The sequence below is a fragment of the Musca autumnalis genome, unplaced genomic scaffold, assembly GCF_047663935.1.
Source record: "Musca autumnalis isolate F117 unplaced genomic scaffold, ASM4766393v1 scaffold_1, whole genome shotgun sequence".
Classification (NCBI taxonomy): Eukaryota; Metazoa; Arthropoda; class Insecta; order Diptera; family Muscidae; genus Musca; species Musca autumnalis.
In genome coordinates this window covers 265,774,211-265,792,726 of record NW_027411644.1, presented here as the reverse complement: position 1 = coordinate 265,792,726, position 18,516 = coordinate 265,774,211, and the positions used below count along the sequence as shown (strand labels likewise).

General features: G+C 34.8%; 1 protein-coding gene across 6 annotated transcripts in view; it reads left to right on the top strand.

Annotated features, from left to right (window-relative positions):
• LOC141389508 (patj homolog) overlaps positions 1-18,516 on the top strand; it is a 460,965-nt gene that overhangs the window by 92,658 nt on the left and 349,791 nt on the right. For 2 of the 6 annotated variants that reach the window (XM_073961096.1, XM_073961098.1), the window contains exon 3: positions 8,913-9,801. The exons of 3 other annotated variants lie outside the window; for them this stretch is intronic. The gene's annotated coding sequence lies outside the window, so the exon portion shown is untranslated. Of the gene's footprint in view, positions 1-8,912; positions 9,802-18,516 lie in introns of those variants that run through there. One more of the 6 variants, XM_073961099.1, reaches the window with a different exon arrangement.

Below are 18,516 nucleotides of genomic sequence, written 5' to 3'. Positions count from 1 at the left end.
CATAACTCCCAAAATTTTTTTTTTCTATTTTTCGTATTAAACAAAAAAATATATTTTTGAAATAATTTCCAACAATAAGTTTTCGTCTTTTGTTGTTGCTGTAATATGACAGTTATAAATCCTATGGTTAAAATTTTGGTCTCATATTTTTCTACGCGTTGTCTAGAATCTGTACGTATTTTTAATTTATTTTTCGAATTTTATTTGGACTCTAAATTAGAATAAATTAAATTTACTCACAGATTTTTTCATTATTTCTTGATATTCCGCGAAAATAGAAATACATTTAGTGAATATTTAGGCATCTACGGATGGATATTAAATGCGGTTAACGCTTTATATATACATTTTCTTATTACAGCAAAAATTGAATTTTTAAATATTTGTTCTTTATAAGGGAATAAAACCCCCCATAACTTTGGAGCGCAGCATCCAATTTTGTGAACGCGAACAGATTTGAAACCACGACTTTTTTCTTAATCTATGTTCCAAAAATTGCGGATGTGCTAGCAAAAAAATTTTTAACATTTCTTCCAATGGAATTGCAAAAGAAATTTGAAATTTACCATATATATATATATACTAGCGGACCCGGCGAACTTCGTCTCGCTATTAAGGAATAAAATTTCATACAAAAACTCAATTTTCGATTTTTCCAATTTTCCGACTTTTCCAGAGAGATTTTCCAAAATTTTCTTCCGTAAAGACCTTCTCCTTGAAAATACGAATAACTGGCAAAAAATTTTACAGAAATCGGCCTAGCCGTTCTCATTTTATGAATTACTATACATTTTTTACACCATTTTTATATATACAAATAGATCACCAATATTTTTGGTTTTGGTATTTCACATAGCTGAAGCCAAGGTTAGAACACGCGACTTGTGATTGTATATTATACAAATTAAATATTTTTGGATAAATTGAAATGTTTTTGGACGTGACGAAAAATATTGGCATTAGAAATAATTTGCGTGGAAGCTGTGGCTACATTTTTGTTAAATAATTGGTAAAAATGGGTTGAAGCCAACATGTCTTTTTTTGTTTTCTCTCGATTTGTGAGTAAACCACACTTCTCTCGATTTTTCGGTCAAAGTAAGAGTAGAAGCAAACTAAATAAGGTTCATCTCACTAACTTATTACTTTTCAAAATTTGAAATGCTTCTACAGTGTTTTTTGAAATGTTCTTCTAATTTCATTCCTCAAACAGGTTTTTCAAAAAATCATATATAGGATTGTAGTACTTGCGATTTTGAGTTATTAATACGTATATTGTGAATGTGGTCTGCACAGCTTAATAGAAATCTGCATCCAAATGCGGAAATTTTGTGCGAACATTTTTTCTAAAAATCCTATTTTTCGGGTCTAATATTTGCAATTGTCTCTAGAATACCTCGTACTCCATTGCACATTTTAGTTTTTTTACGTTCCGGATCCAATAAACCATTCCTCGTGAAAATCCATTTACTAAAACGCGAGTTACGAGAAATTCCAAAGTAGAAAAATCACCTAAAATTGTTTTTGAAAATATCGCGTATTTTATCGCGTTTTCTGCGGACCGTTTCCACTGCAATGAAAAAACTAGCGCAGCATCTTCGTTTTAGCGAAAACACAGATTTGAAAACTTCACATTTTATCCCAAAAAATAGTGTGTGATGCTTCATCCACGGTACTTGATTGATCGTCTTTAAATAGATATTTATCGATGTAGATTTTCATGGTGGACACTGAAATCGGATGCAGACAAAAATTGTATGCACTTTGTGCAAATTAACGATATTTTATCGGTTTTTTAATGCTAAGATGCAGCCGATGCTACATCTTAGCCTCCAAATTATATTTCGAAAAATATATACAACTTAATAGATATGGTCTTGTTGTACATGAAAATCACATGCGGACAAAATGATTTTGATTATTACGCGATTTACACGTATTTTAAAATGCATATAAATTATAATGGTTTATTTAACCTCTATTTCCATTTCAGAAGCTTTGAGATATATCCTCATCAACCCAACTACCTTCCCTAATGGGAAAGCTTTAATATGAATGTCAATAAAGCAAAATCCGTCTATTTTATTGGGAGATTTAAGCAAAATTAACGAAGTATTCCTGTAGATTTTTACAATATTTTCTACTACATAATGCATGTGAAAAAATATTTTTTGAAACAAAAAATTATTGTTTTGACCAAAATATGTGCTTATTTTGGATGTAACATCGAAACTATAACAGCAATCTGAATGATTGTAGTCTCATTTGATTCGCCGAGAAGTTTTGATCCACAAAAAATTTTTATGTTATTATATGACCACTAAATGGGCATTTATTTAAAAAAAAAATTGACTTATATTCAATAATTTATCAATTTTATGTACATTCCGCGAATCCTGTGTAACATTATGCAGGTATTATGCAATCTACTAGTTGAAGTCACTTCGAGAGAACTTTTTTGTAACAATTGTGGCCATTAAAATAATTAGCGTTTTTATAATATTTTCTTTCTTAAAAAGCGAAATAAAACCGCGATAACTAACAAAAATTGGCTCGCGACCATATTCGTATCAAAAATTGTATATTGTATCAAAAATTGTCGATGTAGCGCGATCCTTTTATCCTTTTTTCTGAAATTATAAATTGTAATCAAACTCCAGGCCGCAATTATGGACCGATCGTCACGAAATTTTGCATGGAGGTCGGGTTCAGACCAGAATAGACACCTATTGTTATTGGCGATGATCGTGATATATTTAGCGGTTGAAATGGACCAAATACATACTTTTTATCCGATTTTGTAGCTGCTCTGTAGGTCTCAAAAAGGGTCCGATCGCCTCGAAATTTTAACTAAGGTAAAAGTATATGACAAAGAAGAAGGGATAGTGATCAGATAATATTTGGCGGGTTAAATGGACCACAACTTTTGTGTGAAAATTGAGAAAATTTTTAACATACAGCTTATATATGTATTCCTGGAAGATACATTCCGCCCACGTAAATTAAGTTTGGAAGACCATTTCTTGACCTTTCCATTGATGCCTATTATGTTGATTTACGTGCTCAGATAACAGAGTTACAGCCTTATATATCCAGTTATTTGTTTGTAGTGTAATCAGAAGCACGCTAGAGTTCGCGGGTATATATCAAGGGTCATGAGATTTTGCACGATGTAAGAGTTAAGGTCGAAGAACATGCCTACAATTTTGGATGATGATCTCATATTATCTAGTGGGTTAAATGGGCCATTACTTTTGTATGAAAAATATACAAATTTAAAATTTGGTCCATATTTTACTTCCTGCAGGGCATGTACCAGCAAAGTAGCCTACATATGTAAAATTAACTACTGACCTTCCCCCTGATGCAAATTGGAATAATGTGTATCCTGGGTAACTAACGGGCCTACTGCCTAATATATAATAGGTTTTGTGTAGAATACAACATTTTCTTCCCATGCTACAATTTGTCTCTACCATGATAGATAAATTCCCAGCATTATTGCAAATTACGTGGAACCCTAGCCATAAATTTGTTTGCATGCAAATTGTTTGAATTTCTACTCATTACACTGTGCCACAAATTGGAACTCAAGGTCTGTGCGGTGGAAAATTCCTGTTGGAGATTAAAGCCCTTAGTGAGTATATTAAGAACCCAAAAGGAAATTTTCCCCATAGGTCAAGCTTCTGAGATATCGCGCGATGAATTTTTTTAATTTTCGCCTATGATGCTTGAGAAAATAGCTTTATATCTCTGTTTGCCGTTATTGTAGCTTCGTTTTGAGATTACAAGTCTTCAGCCTAATCGAATGGCAAATCTTTTTGTAGAACATTTCATTCTTCTAACTCAATTCCTTTCATGTCATTTTCGTCCTTTCTTTCTTGAACCGTAGTAAAAGTACCACAAGATGAGATTTTACAGCATCCAAATATTCCACAAAAATATTGCTGAGAGAATTTTAGGTACGGTTCTCATTGGCAACTAATCGATATTGTCACGTTTTCATTGTCCTTTTTGACATTTACCCGGTTTTTGTTCAGAAAAAACCTATGTTTTGTTTTTCTGTATATTCGTTATTTGTTATGTATTGGTAGGTAGACATACCCATTGGTTATCGCTTATATTGACATCTGGCATGTATCTGAAATATTTGCCATATATAGCTCCCGATATGCTGAACACGTTAATGACAAATTTTCTTGGAGAATAGATCCGGTTATCTAATATTTTGAACCGGGTATAGCGATATAAAACCCGGATTTTGTACCGATTTTAAGTAACCGATTAAGCTTATATGTATGCCATTAGGAAGCTAATAAGATTGCCAATCAGGGAAAATAAATTTTTTGACAGCATCTTACCTGAGTTCTGTGCTAAAACAAAAAACCCGTATTCTTGAACCGTTTTTAAGAAAAATATCACTGCGCGTAAATATGAAGATAAAAGCTTGGTGGGTGAAATATTCTTTTTGCCGATGAAAGTCGATGATGTTAATATTATGAACCCGTAAGGCCAGTTATGCCATAGGTCAAACTTCTGAATTATAGATAAATGGAATTTATGTTACGGGTTTATTGTCGTGCTCTTAAAGTTCATCAAGAATGTATGCATTACGCCAAACTCAGAAGTTTGACCTACGGCATAACTGTCCTTCCGGGTTCATAATATTAACTTCATCGACTTTCATCGGCAAAAAGAATATTTCACCCACCAATCTTTGATCTTCACATTTACGCGCAGTGATATTTTTACTTAAAAACGGTTCAAGAATACGGTTTTTTTTTGTTTTAGCACCGAACTCAGGTAAGATGCTGTCAAAGAATTTATTTTCCCTGATTGGCAATCTTATTAGCTTCCTAATGGTATACATATAAGCTTAATCGGTTACTTAAAATCGGTACAAAATCCGGGTTTTATATCGCTATACCCGGTTCAAAATATTAGATAACCGGATCTATTCTCCAAGAAAATTTGTCATTAACGTGTTCAGCATATCGGGAGCTATATATGGCAAATATTTCAGATACATGCCAGATGTCAATATAAGCGATAACCAATGGGTATGTCTACCTACCAATACATAACAAATAACGAATATACAGAAAAACAAAACATAGGTTTTTTCTGAACAAAAACCGGGTAAATGTCAAAAAGGACAATGAAAACGTGACAATATCGATTAGTTGCCAATGAGAACCGTACCTAAAATTCTCTCAGCAATATTTTTGTGGAATATTTGGATGCTGTAAAATCTCATCTTGTGGTACTTTTACTACGGTTCAAGAAAGAAAGGACGAAAAGGACATGAAAGGAATTGAGTTAGAAGAATGAAATGTTCTACAAAAAGATTTGCCATTCGATTTGGCTGAAGACATGTAATCTCAAAACGAAGCTACAATAACGGCAAACAGAGATATAAAGCTATTTTCTCAAGCATCATAGGCGAAAATTCAAAAAATTCATCGCACGATATCTCAGAAACTTGACCTATGGGGAAAATTTCCTTTTGGGTTCTTAATATACTCACTAAGGGCTTTCATCTCCAAAAGGAATTTTCCACCGCACAAAACCTTGTTGCACAGTGTTATTAGTTGTTTTTTACCGGTTAAAATATATTTTTCATATCACAATATATATCCACAATGAACTATTTTCGAAATATGCATGCATTTCCAAACAATATGTATGGTAAAAGTGCATTTTTTTGGACGATAGATCTTCAATAAACTCACAATGTTCCCTTTGAAAATTTGTATAGTATAGCATTTACATTTGTTCAATAAAATTGGAGCAATGTCGTCTGTCGAGCAATGTCCGTCTGGGTATATTTGCAGCGGCTTATATATTTATTTATATTAGGAGTATTCCAAAAAGGAACCTGATATTCAAAGAAAATTTATAGATGTATCAGAAGAGGCTACCAATGTCAATTTTCCAATTTTGGAACTTTTATTAGAAATGTATAATGATATACATAATTGTTCCACAAACATCGTCTATTCGATTCCCCGGCGAGGTAACATCAAACTTTCAACGGTGACAAAATACACTTCAGTCATGTTGGCGACATTTTCTGAGTATTTCAGTCATATAAAACTTCTCTAAAAGTGGTGTCTTAGGACACGCCCTTCGGACTCGGCGATAAACTGTAGGTCCCAAGCTTAATGTGATAAGGTGGCAGAATCCAAAAAAAGTATTTCTTACAATAAATTAATTTGTTCCATAAAGGAATTTTGATGTCTGAAAGCTAAATCCCAGGGACAGTAGTGTAGGCTATCACATGGTCGGCCCCATCCGACTATAACCTTTGCTTACTTGTTTTTATTTCACAGTTGATGTCGTTAGTTGTGTTTACGGTGGTGCCGATGTATACGAAGTTTTTTACTAACTCAAAATTATAGGAACCAACTTCAACAGTTGGTCCGATCTCAATCGACGCATTGCGCGTCGACACCATCAGCTTGGTCTTCTCGCCGTTTACCGCCAGACCCACTTTAGCAGATTCTCCTTCGACTTTAATAAAGGTATCGGTTACTTCTTTTACTGATCATCCCATGATGTCTATATCATCAGGATGTTGAAAAGATCACACTGAAACCTCTTTTGGTACAAAACTCTTCGGAGAGGTTTTTTCCAATTTTAACTGAAGATCTTGTGTTAGAGTCATTTTATAATGCCGAATGAGCTTTGTGGGTATACCAAATTCAGACATTGCTTGGAAAACCTTTGAACGTAGCGGGCTGTCGAAGGTTGCTTTATTATCGACAAAAAGGTAGTAAGTGTCGATCTGCTTCTCTTGGGTCTTCTCCAGGATTTGCCGCAGGGTAAATATCGGGACTTGCCAGGTCTAAAGCCGCATTGGTATGGTCCAATTATTGGGGTGAAGGTGGAGACCAGATGTTTATACCTCCGACCAACTACAAATCCGCAACCAAAGTTGGATGGGATAACAACAACAATATTGACTGATCTTTGGAGAATCGGGAGTGCAAAACAAAAGCAACAACGGAATATTATTAACAATTGTAGCCTTACCAGTTTTAATTAGCTGTACTTTTGACTTAAATTTGTCTTTTTGGGGCATGTTATGGTCGTTTTTGGAAAAAATTTGCATTTGTTATTCTAACAGGGTTGCCATCTCCTACCACTTTCCCATGGTCTGGGTGAAATATCATAATACCCTCAAATCAAAAATGTCCCCTTATAAAAAAAAAATTAAATTGTTAAATATTCATTCGGAATGTGGTTTAGTATCAACAGTTCTTATGTTTGCCGAATAATAAAAAGGTTAAACAATCGAATATTGGTAAACACAATACATCCTGGTGTAAAGCCCTTGAGGCCAACGGCACATTGTGGTTAAAAACGTTGGGGAAACCTATAGGACTACAATTGTTAATAATATTCCATTGTTGCTTTTATTTTGCACTCCCCATTCTCAAGGATCAAACAGTATTGTTGTTGTTGTTTTCCCATCCAACTACAAAGTAGAGAAACAACTTTTTGAAAGCTCTCTGTACAGAACAAAGAACAACTGGACACAAAATATTAAACATTTAAAACATTGTAAAGGATCCAAAAATCGCGGTGAAAGTTCATATTTTTAGAGTTTTTTTTTTTTTAGGTTTTCAGGAGTATGCTTGGAAACCGCAAGCCCTATGAAAATGGAACTAATGAAAATGTTGTAGAGTTCTCTACATGATTGAATTTTATCATATTTTGGTAGGTTTTACCGTTTTTGAGATTTAGAACTTCAACTTGGGACAATGCTCTGATTGTATCGCCTCCATGTAAAACAATGTCATACACGTTGCGCCTTAACTAACTTTAACTGAAAACCGCTTACACCTGGGAAATTTTTGTGGTTTCTGAAACTGTAATGTTTATAGATGAGAAAAATCGAAAAAGAAAGAAAAAATCGCTGGAGGAATTTTAAAATAAATCGCGGTTAAAGTTTACACTTCCCACAATTAAAGCTGTGGGATATCTGTATATATTAGGCTGTAACTTTTTTATCTGACCATGTACATCAACATAATTGGCTTTAATGGAAAGGTCAAGAGTTCCTCTTCTGAATATAGCTTACGTGTGTTACCAATTTTCACACACATGTATTGGTCTATTTAACTGTCTAAATATTATCTGATCATCATGTTAAATTGCTAGCTTCTTCTCGGTCATAACCTCAATCCTTATTTAACATTTCGCGCTGATCGGACCATTAGACAAAAAAGTCTGACAACAATTTAAGTTTTGGTCAATTATTCGCGATCATCGCCAGAAACGATAGGGGTCTATTCTGGTCTGAACCCGACCTACAAACAAAATTTCGTGAAGATTGGTCCATAATTGCGGTCTGTAGTTTGATGATATTTTTAATGGAGGGACGGACCGACACACATCTCAACATCTCTTTACCTCGCCGAGATATTAATCTTGGTATACTACATGGGGGGTCTACGACGAACATTTCGCGGCGCTACATGAATTTTTCGAAAAACAAATTTATAATACCCCTTCCACATTGTGGTTGGTGTAGGGTATAAAAATTGAATTATATGAAGTTCCCACTTCGACTTTCAAAAAAATTAAAATTTCATGTCAATCTACTTTTAAAATTTACACTTTCGTGACTGTCTCGCAGTAGACAAAGTTGCTTTGTCTCGTGAACAGAATTTGCTAATTTATACCGGTAACGAGTATGACAGAATTTCTGGAATTATATCCATTACTTTAGACAGAAGTCTTAGCTGATGAGACAATTAATGGTAGCTTTACACACTGATGGAGAGCTTACGTCTTTTTTTAAGAGTTAACGTATACTTTTGTGGTCCCGTAGGATGACTTTCTAAAATGTATATTGCTGCTTTCGTACGTTTCTAATTTTTCTTCTATTGCTTTTTTCCTTTTAAAAGGTTTACCGCAAGGCGTGGGCTCTCCTGGAAGATATGGCGTGACAACGCAAGGAATTTTGTGGGAGCCACCAAGGGGTTGAGAGGGGTTTAAAACCAGTCAAATTGCCGTGAAGGAAAACTCTACTTCGTACAACGTGCAGTTAAAATTCACTTTTTCAAGGGAGCTGTGGAAACCGCTGTAAAGCAAGCGGCTCTTCTTCTACGAGTTGTCGACAAAATGCTGCTGACTCAATAAGAGATGGAGACGCAACCCACAGAAGTAGAGGGGTTAATAAACGTGCCTCATAGCCCCCGTTGTCTACAGGCCTTATCGAAATACAAGTTCCGACCCCGGGCATCTGTTAATCGGAGAGAGTCGGTGTTTCTGCTGCCAGAATCCACTGAATAAGACAAAAACAACTGAGTGTGATACTACAAGATGCTCTCCACTCTCAGATATTCTGGTTTGTTTGGTCCAGTTTGGTTACAATCTGGAAGGGATGTTCAGCTTTGGTGCAAGAGGACAATCTTCCTCCTAACGGGTTACTTATTGGGAGTGTCGTCAACCGAAAAGAACCGAAACCGAAAAGTCAAAGTGAAATCCTGGCAAAGAACGGATTATACAAGAGGTCGATCGCTAAATGTGCTCCACTAACGATGAATTAAAGGGCCATCATGTTGAAGCAGTTTGTCTGTTTTTTTAATTATTTAATATTTTATATTAATTCTTTTATTTTGACTTTTTATCTTAACTTAGTATAAGCGTAAAATGGATTTCACATATGTAGTTGTTATAATTAGTAATAAAATTCTATGTAAGCTACAAGTGTCTTCAACACCTTTTCTCTGTCGTCTTAAGAATCAAAAAGCAATTTGAAACTAAAATAAAGTTTATTAATGAGATTTATAATTAAATTGTTTTTGTAATTATTGATGCTCTCTTAAAATTGCGAAAATAGTGAACGTTCCAAATAATGTGAACCTCGCCAATATATGTCCTGTTCATAGTGAACTCGATATGCCAAATTACAGCTAATTGGACTGGAATATTTACCTAAATTATTTTAAAATCTTAAGCCTCTAGGTATGGTTATATAGGCTGCTACACTAAAACATGGACAATATTTGAAGTCGAGATTTTCGGTCCCTTTCTGGGGAAACATAAACTCTCATTAAAATTCATGTCGAGTTTCCTGACATTTCGAAAAAAAAAATAAAAACCAATAACGAAAGGGTAAAAGTCGGGTGGGGCGATATTATGATTACACTGTGCAACATTTTTGAGGTGATCTTGTGCAAACACTTTGAACTGTGGATTTTTTGAAAGTACAGACCCAAACGACAAGACACCCTATTTGGGTTTTGTTGTGTCAGATCCAGCTCGGATTTTATGGCCCCATCTAAATATGGTTAAATATTGAGTTTTTAAAGAAATTCGGGGCCATATCTCTGAAACCAATGCGAATCTTCTTATGACATCTGAAGCAAATTTGTAGATAAGGACAAGAATAAAATATTTGGAGAACTAATAAACTCGAAAAACTCCATTTATTGCCCCAAATTTCAAAATATATGCAAAAATTCCACAATTTTTATACATTTCGCACCGTATCTCCAAAACCGTTATTTTTTTCTGAATATTTTCTTTTGAAAAAATATTCCCTGGAATGTAATACACAACTCTTCAGAACACGTCATTGTTCTAAAATGCCTCTATCCCGTTGTTTTCAGTACATTTTTCAACGACGATTTAATAAAAATGTCAATAATGTAGTGAAATCCGAAATGCGAGAATAAACTGTTGGTGTGAACTGTGTTTGAAATACGTGTTGTAAAAGATATGATGCAAAATACCGCTGAAACAACATGAAGTAAGCATTTTAGAGTTTCAGAATGTTCTAAAGAATTGTTGAGAACTTTATTTGGAAGATTTTTGCAAAAGGTTACTTGGTTCAACTCCCAATAGTTTAACCGATACTGACCAGAATTTAAGCAATTATGTAAAATTTTCTATATTTTTTAAATTTTGATGCCCTAGATGGAGTTTTTCTTATGTGGTTTCTTCAAAAGATAAATTCAACTGGTTTAAGGCTACAATATTGCTAAAGACAGCAAGGCCAAATTCCTATTCGTTACTGAGATAAAGGCCTGATAAATGCAAAAAAGTGTAGATTTAGCCTGGTTTAGATGAGGCCATAAAATCCGAACTGGATCTGACAGGACAAAACCCAACTAGGGTTTTTGTAGTCTAAATATGTACTTTCAAAAAATTTATACTAGAAGTTGCTTGCATTTTTAGTTTTGCATAGTGTTATATTAATATAATTTGGCGAAAATTGTTCTAGACCAAATTGCTTGACATTTTCCACATGTCATCAAAATGTCCATCTAATTTTGGTGCGTTTTCGTGAGTTTTCGTGCGCTCAAGCCAGCCAGATAGACAGACGGTGGATCGACTCCAAATGGTCTGAAACGGATTTGGAAGAAACATATACTTCAGTAACAGCATTTAGCATCCATCCGTAGATGCAACAAAATATCTAAAATTGGTTTTTATTTTCGGGTAGAATACTTATATATGAAAGGCATCTTCGGTCGACTAAGCTTGTTTTTAGAAAAATTCATGTAAGACAGCGAAATATTCGTCGTAGAACATCCATGTGGTATACCGAAATTCATATCTCGACGATATAAAGCGATTTTGAGATACGTGTCCGTCCGTCCATTAAAAGTTGTACGCACGCTACAGCCCGTAGTTATGGACCAATCGTTACAAATTTTGTATGGAGGTCGGCGATGATCGTGAAATATTTAGGGGTGAAATGGACCAAAGATAAAATTTTTATCCAATTTTGTAGCGGCTTTGTAGGTCGCAATGGTAGTGTGCTCGACGCGATTTTTTTGTAAGGTTTGAGTTTACGGCATATAAATTTTGTGTCAAAATTGGTAAAGTTGTTAGTGAAATTACTATGTCTTTATTCCTGGAAACTATGTTAAGCCATTGTAAGTTATATTTAAAAATGGAACGCTCGACCTTTCCATTGATACTAATTATGTTGATGTACGTTGTCAGATAACCGAGTTATTTCCTAGTAAATTCAGGTATCCCTCAGTTTAACTGTGGTTAGTGTTACCTTAATCACGCTAGAGATCGCAGTTATAGTTCAATACTGACAAATGTTTGACCATATCTTTTGTGGAAAATTTTGTGGGCACATTCGGACAACTTACGAAAACTAAACGTGAAAACCAACTCTTGACCTCTCACTTGATGCAAATTATATCAATGTAGCAGTTAGATAAAGGAATTACTGTCTAACACCACGGTGCGCCTGAACCAACTTTATACGGAAGGCGCTTACACCTGGGAAGTTTTTGCAGATTCTGAATCTACAATGTTCATAGATGAGAAAAATAAAAAAATAGACGAAGGGATTTTTAAATAAATCGAGGCAAAAGTTCACATTTGTAGGGTTTTTTTAAGTTTTCAGGATTTTGCATGGAAACCGCAAGCCCTATTTAAATGGGACTAAACAAGTAAAAAAGTATCAGTTGGCTTTGCAGACAGATATATACCCTCAGCCTATGTGAATTAAAACTGTTTTCTACGGATAGATCAAATGTTTTTATCTTTTCAGAATTTTGTGGCCTGTTTGGACCTTTGAACGTGCCGACAAAAATGTGGATTATAATTAGAGTTCAAAAGTCTTGCGGAATAGGTACTTAAAAGAATGAACCAACATAGTCCATTGTGGAAGTCGATCTTATTTTGGGAGTCATATCTTTTCAATAGATATCGCGCCCACTACTTTGGGCAAAATATGACGAAGGCCAAATTTTGGACCAAATCGGTTGATCAGTTCTAGAGTTATTTTGCTCTCCAGACACTACATATGGTGGTTTAACACTTTTCGGGATGCTTTCTCAAGAAGTATCAACTTTCCCTTAAAAAAAAAACGTTTACCGTCATAATTGAGGCAGCGAATGCAAGTTGCTTTAACAAAAATTAAAGTGATTCGAGGGCAGGTCTTAAAGTGATCTTATCCGATATTTTATGTGGGAGGTACCCGATGGAGTGGACAAATATAGTCCATATTCGAAAATGATCTATATCTGGTAGATATGTTTTCTTTATTTACTCATCCTTTTTTCTTTATTTACTCCTCCGTTATCCGGATATAAGTGATCGTACAATTCATCTTTTTTAATATCTATCGCATTTCAGTTATTATCTTATTGTATAATGGTTGTCAGCTCTCTGTGTCTTGCAGCATTCAGCAGATCAGTTTCGTTGGTATAACTTGTCCAGTCTATGATGTTTTTGAGCCAAGATGTTTCTTTCCTTCCTCTAGCTGGCCTTCCTTCAATTTTCCCTTCAGAATTGCTTGTAAAATTATGTATTTGTTGTTCCTTAATACATGTCCCAGATACGCTATTTTGCGCTTTTTTATAGTTGTTATTAATTGCCGGCTTATATTCATCCTTCTTAGTACTTCGTCATTAGAAATTTTCGCAGTCCATGGTATTTTCAGTACTCGCCGGTAAATCCATATATTTCATTGATATGTTAGGATGTGTAAATATGGACAAAATCAGTAAATCCCTATTTTAATCAGATCGTATTTTAATATAGCTATATAGGATACCCATATATTATACCTAAAATCGGCCAAATATGCACATTGGAGCTATATCAAAATCCGAAGCGATTTTTATCGTTTCATCTTATAACATTTTATCTAATCTCAAATAGAATCTAATCCAAATATGATACAGGGATATGAGAATGTAAAAAAGTCATCATTAGGGAAGTGGTGTAGGATATTACAAGGTCGTCCTTTTGGACCATAGACTTTTCATAGTTGTTTTGTACTATGTATGTGTTTTAGTTTTTTAGGGTGATTTTGAATTCTTATTTCCAGATGACTGTAAGGCATTTTAAGATTATACAAAAATTACTGAATATAAATAGCTTTAAATTATAAATGAATCTTTATGTGTTATGTACTTATATCTTGGGACGCAGCCACCCTTTCGTTTTCGATTTATTTACACAAATGTCAAATCCTTTCTCCCCATCTTTGTGTGAAATTTAAACCCAACACATTTAGAACATCAAGAACTGTCTGTCATTTTTTGTTTAGACTTTGTTGCCTTAGCATCAAAAGCAAATGACAACAACTACAAATAAACATACAAATTTTCCGCTTGTCATTTACTAATATCTCTACAAATGTACACAGACACTTTGAAATACCATTTGCTCTTGATATATGAAATGAAGAAATAAATGGGGAAAAAGGTCTAACAGAAGGACATGTGCACTGTCAATAACATAATATGATTATGATATGCCATCTTTGCCAACTTAGCTATTCATAGAAAATTTTCTTTCAAACCCCTGAGAGGGTTACTTTCCACAAAAGCTAGCTTTAGGAGTTGTATTTCTTTTTTTGAAATAGACAAGTGGATTAATATTTTAATCTGAAAATGGTAAAAGAGCATCCAGTCATCGTTAGTTGTGGAAATTATTCTTATTGTTATGACAACAAACAACATATGGGGCGTTTCATTTATGAACTATGAAAAAAATGAAAGGTATCTAATGTCCGTCCCTTCGTATGTATCTAAGGAAAAGATTTTTATTCCAAATGAGACTTTTTTGAATAACATAATCTATGATGAGCTTGGATTTATATATGAATAAAGTTTATTTAATAATATATGAAGCAATTTAAATACATAGTATCTTGCATCAATGTGACGTATGCATGATATGTTTTAAATGACATATACAACATACGCCACAAAACCCTCAAACCACCAACCTGGCCACATGGCAAATAAGGCACACAAGGTGGCATAAAAAGGAAACACAATGTTAGTATAAATAACATTTCAAAAGAAAATCTGTTACATATTTGAGGAGGTACTCCGAATCTTGTGTCATCCTTTCAAATGGAAGAAATCTATTGTTGCATCAAAACATGTAGCTCGATTTCGTTTCTAGCTCATAAAGCGATACTCTAACACATTTTTTTGAGTTACCGACAAAAATCAAAAAAATTAAAACTCAAAATTATGAATGAAAAGTTCAAATAAAAGTTGACAACACTCTTGCTATTGGTAGAACTTTACGACTGCTTTTTATTCGTCGCTAACTTACCGAAAAACATCGATAATTACAGAAACTATAAACATTTTAATTTTACCGACAATTGTCGGTAACTCAAAAAATGAGTTAGAGAATCGCACTACAGATCTCATTGATTTTTAAAACATATTCCAAATCTCATATCGAATATCCTACGAAGCACTTGCTTTCAAATTGTACAAGAAAATGTGCCTGAGATCTTCAAACAATGCGTTGTAACTTGCATAGTCTTTACATACAAGGTTTACACACCTTAATAACAGCCGGTTTGGTTGTAAAATGTGACTTAGAATTTCAGATAATATTAAATAGGTCAATAAATTAAATTACAGATAAAATCAAATAAGGATATTTGTTCCACAGTTTGCTTCATTAAAAAACAGTCTTTAGTATTCACACAATTGTCGAATGGTGTAACGTAAGGAATGAAAGACCACTTACTGAGCACGAAATAATTCATTTTCATGAATTTTTATACTAGGGATACGCAAGTCAATTTTCGAGTAATCAATTTCTCGATTTTTTGATTTGAAGAATCTAAAAATCGAAGTCGACTTTTACTTCATAGAAAATCAAAAGATCGATTTTCTATTATGATTCTTAGATTCTTGCAGTGGAAATCAAAAGATCAATTCTGTTTTAACTTTTTGATGTACTATGAAAATGAAATATATAGATTATATTGGTGAGAGCAAGACAACAATATTATATTATTTGTTGTACTGATAAAAAAAGTTAACCTAACGGTACGGCAGTGTTAAGCCGGAAGCAGTGTACACTAAAGCGTTATACATTTTCAACGAAGGAGTCATCTCGATCGAACGATTCCTTCATCCAAGTGAGTTCTAAGTACCCAGCAAAAATCCTCATTACAAACCTCCTTTTCCACCCATTATTTTAACAAGGGCATGTCGCGCGAGATATCTGGATTTTTGAGTTCTAAGTAAAAATCAAAAGATCGATTCATCGATTTTTAAGTTTTAACCAAAATAATACGTATCCCTATTTTATACCCTCAGGATTTATGGTAACACATGCAGGCAAATTTTGCATAATCGAAATAATGGTTTTAGACCCCAAGTATGTTTGGACGAATTCCGTTTCAGACAATTTGGAGTCGATTTAGCCCTGTCCGTCTGTCTGGCTGGCTGGAGCGCACGATGACTCTCGAGGCAGTAGTAATATTTTGGCCAAACTTAAATCACGTTCCAAGATGGAGATTATTGGTCCACCCCTTTCGGTACTTCCTCCACAAAAGTTCCGAAATATTCGCTAAAATGGCACGCGCGATATCTCATAAACGGAGCAAACGATTTGGTCGAAGTGAGCCAAGGCTATAGTCGGGTCAGGGCCGACTATGTTATACCCTACACTACTGCCCCTGAGCATAAGCATTTGACCGGTAAAATTCAAAATATTAAAATTGGGATAGCTTAGCGCCTTTGCTCTGAATGTCTTCATGAATACAGGTCAATTTTGTTGAAACGTATTTAAGTGCATCGTCAGTACAACTCAAATAAAACAAGTGAGCGAAGGCTATAGTCGGGACGTGGCCGACTATGTTATACCCTACACTACTGCCCCTGAGCATAAGCTTTTGACTGGTAAAATTCAAAATATTAAAATTGGGATAGCTTAACGCCTTTGCTCTGAGTGTCTTCATTAATATAGGTAAATTTTGTTGAAACGCATTTAAGTGCATCAGTACAACAAGTAAAAAAAGTATCAGTCGGCTTTGCCGACAGAGATATACCCTCAGCCTCAATATATTGAAACATTTTTTTCCCCAAAAAACGTATGTATTTAGGGGTTTTTAAAAATGTTGGGAATTTGAAACGACAAAAATGTTCATCATTTTGCGGAGGAGATACTAAAAGGAATGGATCTACATTGACCATTATGGAAGTGGATCTCCAGCCACTGCATATGGTGTCATAGGGGGTTTTTATAACCTTTGGGATGTTTGCTCAAGAAGTATGGACTTGCCCCTGTAAAAACGTTTACCATCGTAATTGAGGCAGCAAATGCAAGTTGCTTCAACAAAAATTAAAATGATTCGATAGCAGGTCTTAAAGTGAACTTATCTGAAATTTTGTGTGGAAGGTACCGGATGGATTGGACAAATATAGTCCATATTTGAACCTGATCTATATCTAGTAGATATATTAGGATGTGTAAAGTATGGACCAATTCGGCCACTCCCTTCAAGAGTTACCGTATGAACAAATTTTCCGAACATTTTTGAACTTTGGTGGGGGATGTACCTGATGTAGTGGACCGATATGGCTTATCTTCAAACGTAAACTATGTTTGGACAAAATATTACTAAGGCCAAATTTTGGACCGAATCGGCAGATCCGTTCTAGAGTTATCTTGCGCTCCAACCACCTCACACGGTGTCATAGGGGTTTTTTGCAACTTTCAGGCTATTTTCTCAGGAAGTATGGACTTGTCCCTAATGAAACTTGTACCGTCGTATGGAGGGCAGTGTATACAAGTTGCTAAAACAATCAGAGTGATTCGAGGGATGGCCCTAAACTGAACTTTTCCGAAATTTTGTGTGGGAGATATCCGAAGATGTGGACCCATTGAGTCCATCTTGGAACATCATCTAAGGCTGGTAAAAATTTCACGATGTGCAAAGTATGGACCAAATCGGTTAATTCCTTCAAGAGTTATCGTGCACAAAAATTTTCCAAACATTTCCGAACTTTTGTGGGAGAGGTACGGGTAGGAGTTGACCGATATAACCCATCTTCGAACTTAAACTAAGTTTGGACAAAATATTACCAAAGCCAAATTTTGGACCGAATCGGTTGATCCGTTCGAGAGTTATCGTGCGCTCCAGCCATCCAGACAGACAGACGGACGGTCATGGCTAAATCAACTCCAAATTGTCTGAAGCACATTTCGTCCAAAATTACTTGGGGTCTGAAACCATTATATCGATGAGGCATATTTTGCCCGTATGAAAGTGTGTATACATACCCTCGTTAGCATAAATGCTGAGGGTATAAAAACAAACCCCTCTAAAGTTGACGACCCTGGCAAACGCTTTAAGGATCATGATCTGCGAATATGTACATGGAATGTTCACACTCTTTATATAGAAGGTGAAGTTTATGCATTGGTAGATGCACTTGCAAAATAAAAGGCCTATTTTACTGCCATAAGAGAAATACGATGGATTGGGAAATGCGTCACAACAACACCTAAAGATGACGCATTCTGCTAAGAGATAAGTCTTGAGTTAAAATAGATTGTCTCCAGCTTCACCCCAGTAAATGAAAGAATTGCTACAATATCAGCTTTATTCGCGTTATTCTAGTGGTTATAGAATAAATAGATTTTCACAGTGACATGCCCTTGTTAAAATAATGGGGTTTTGTAAGTAGTTAAAACTATCAAAAAGTACTATAAAAACCCATTATTTGGTAACGATTTTTTGCTGGGCGTCATTCCCAAACCAGC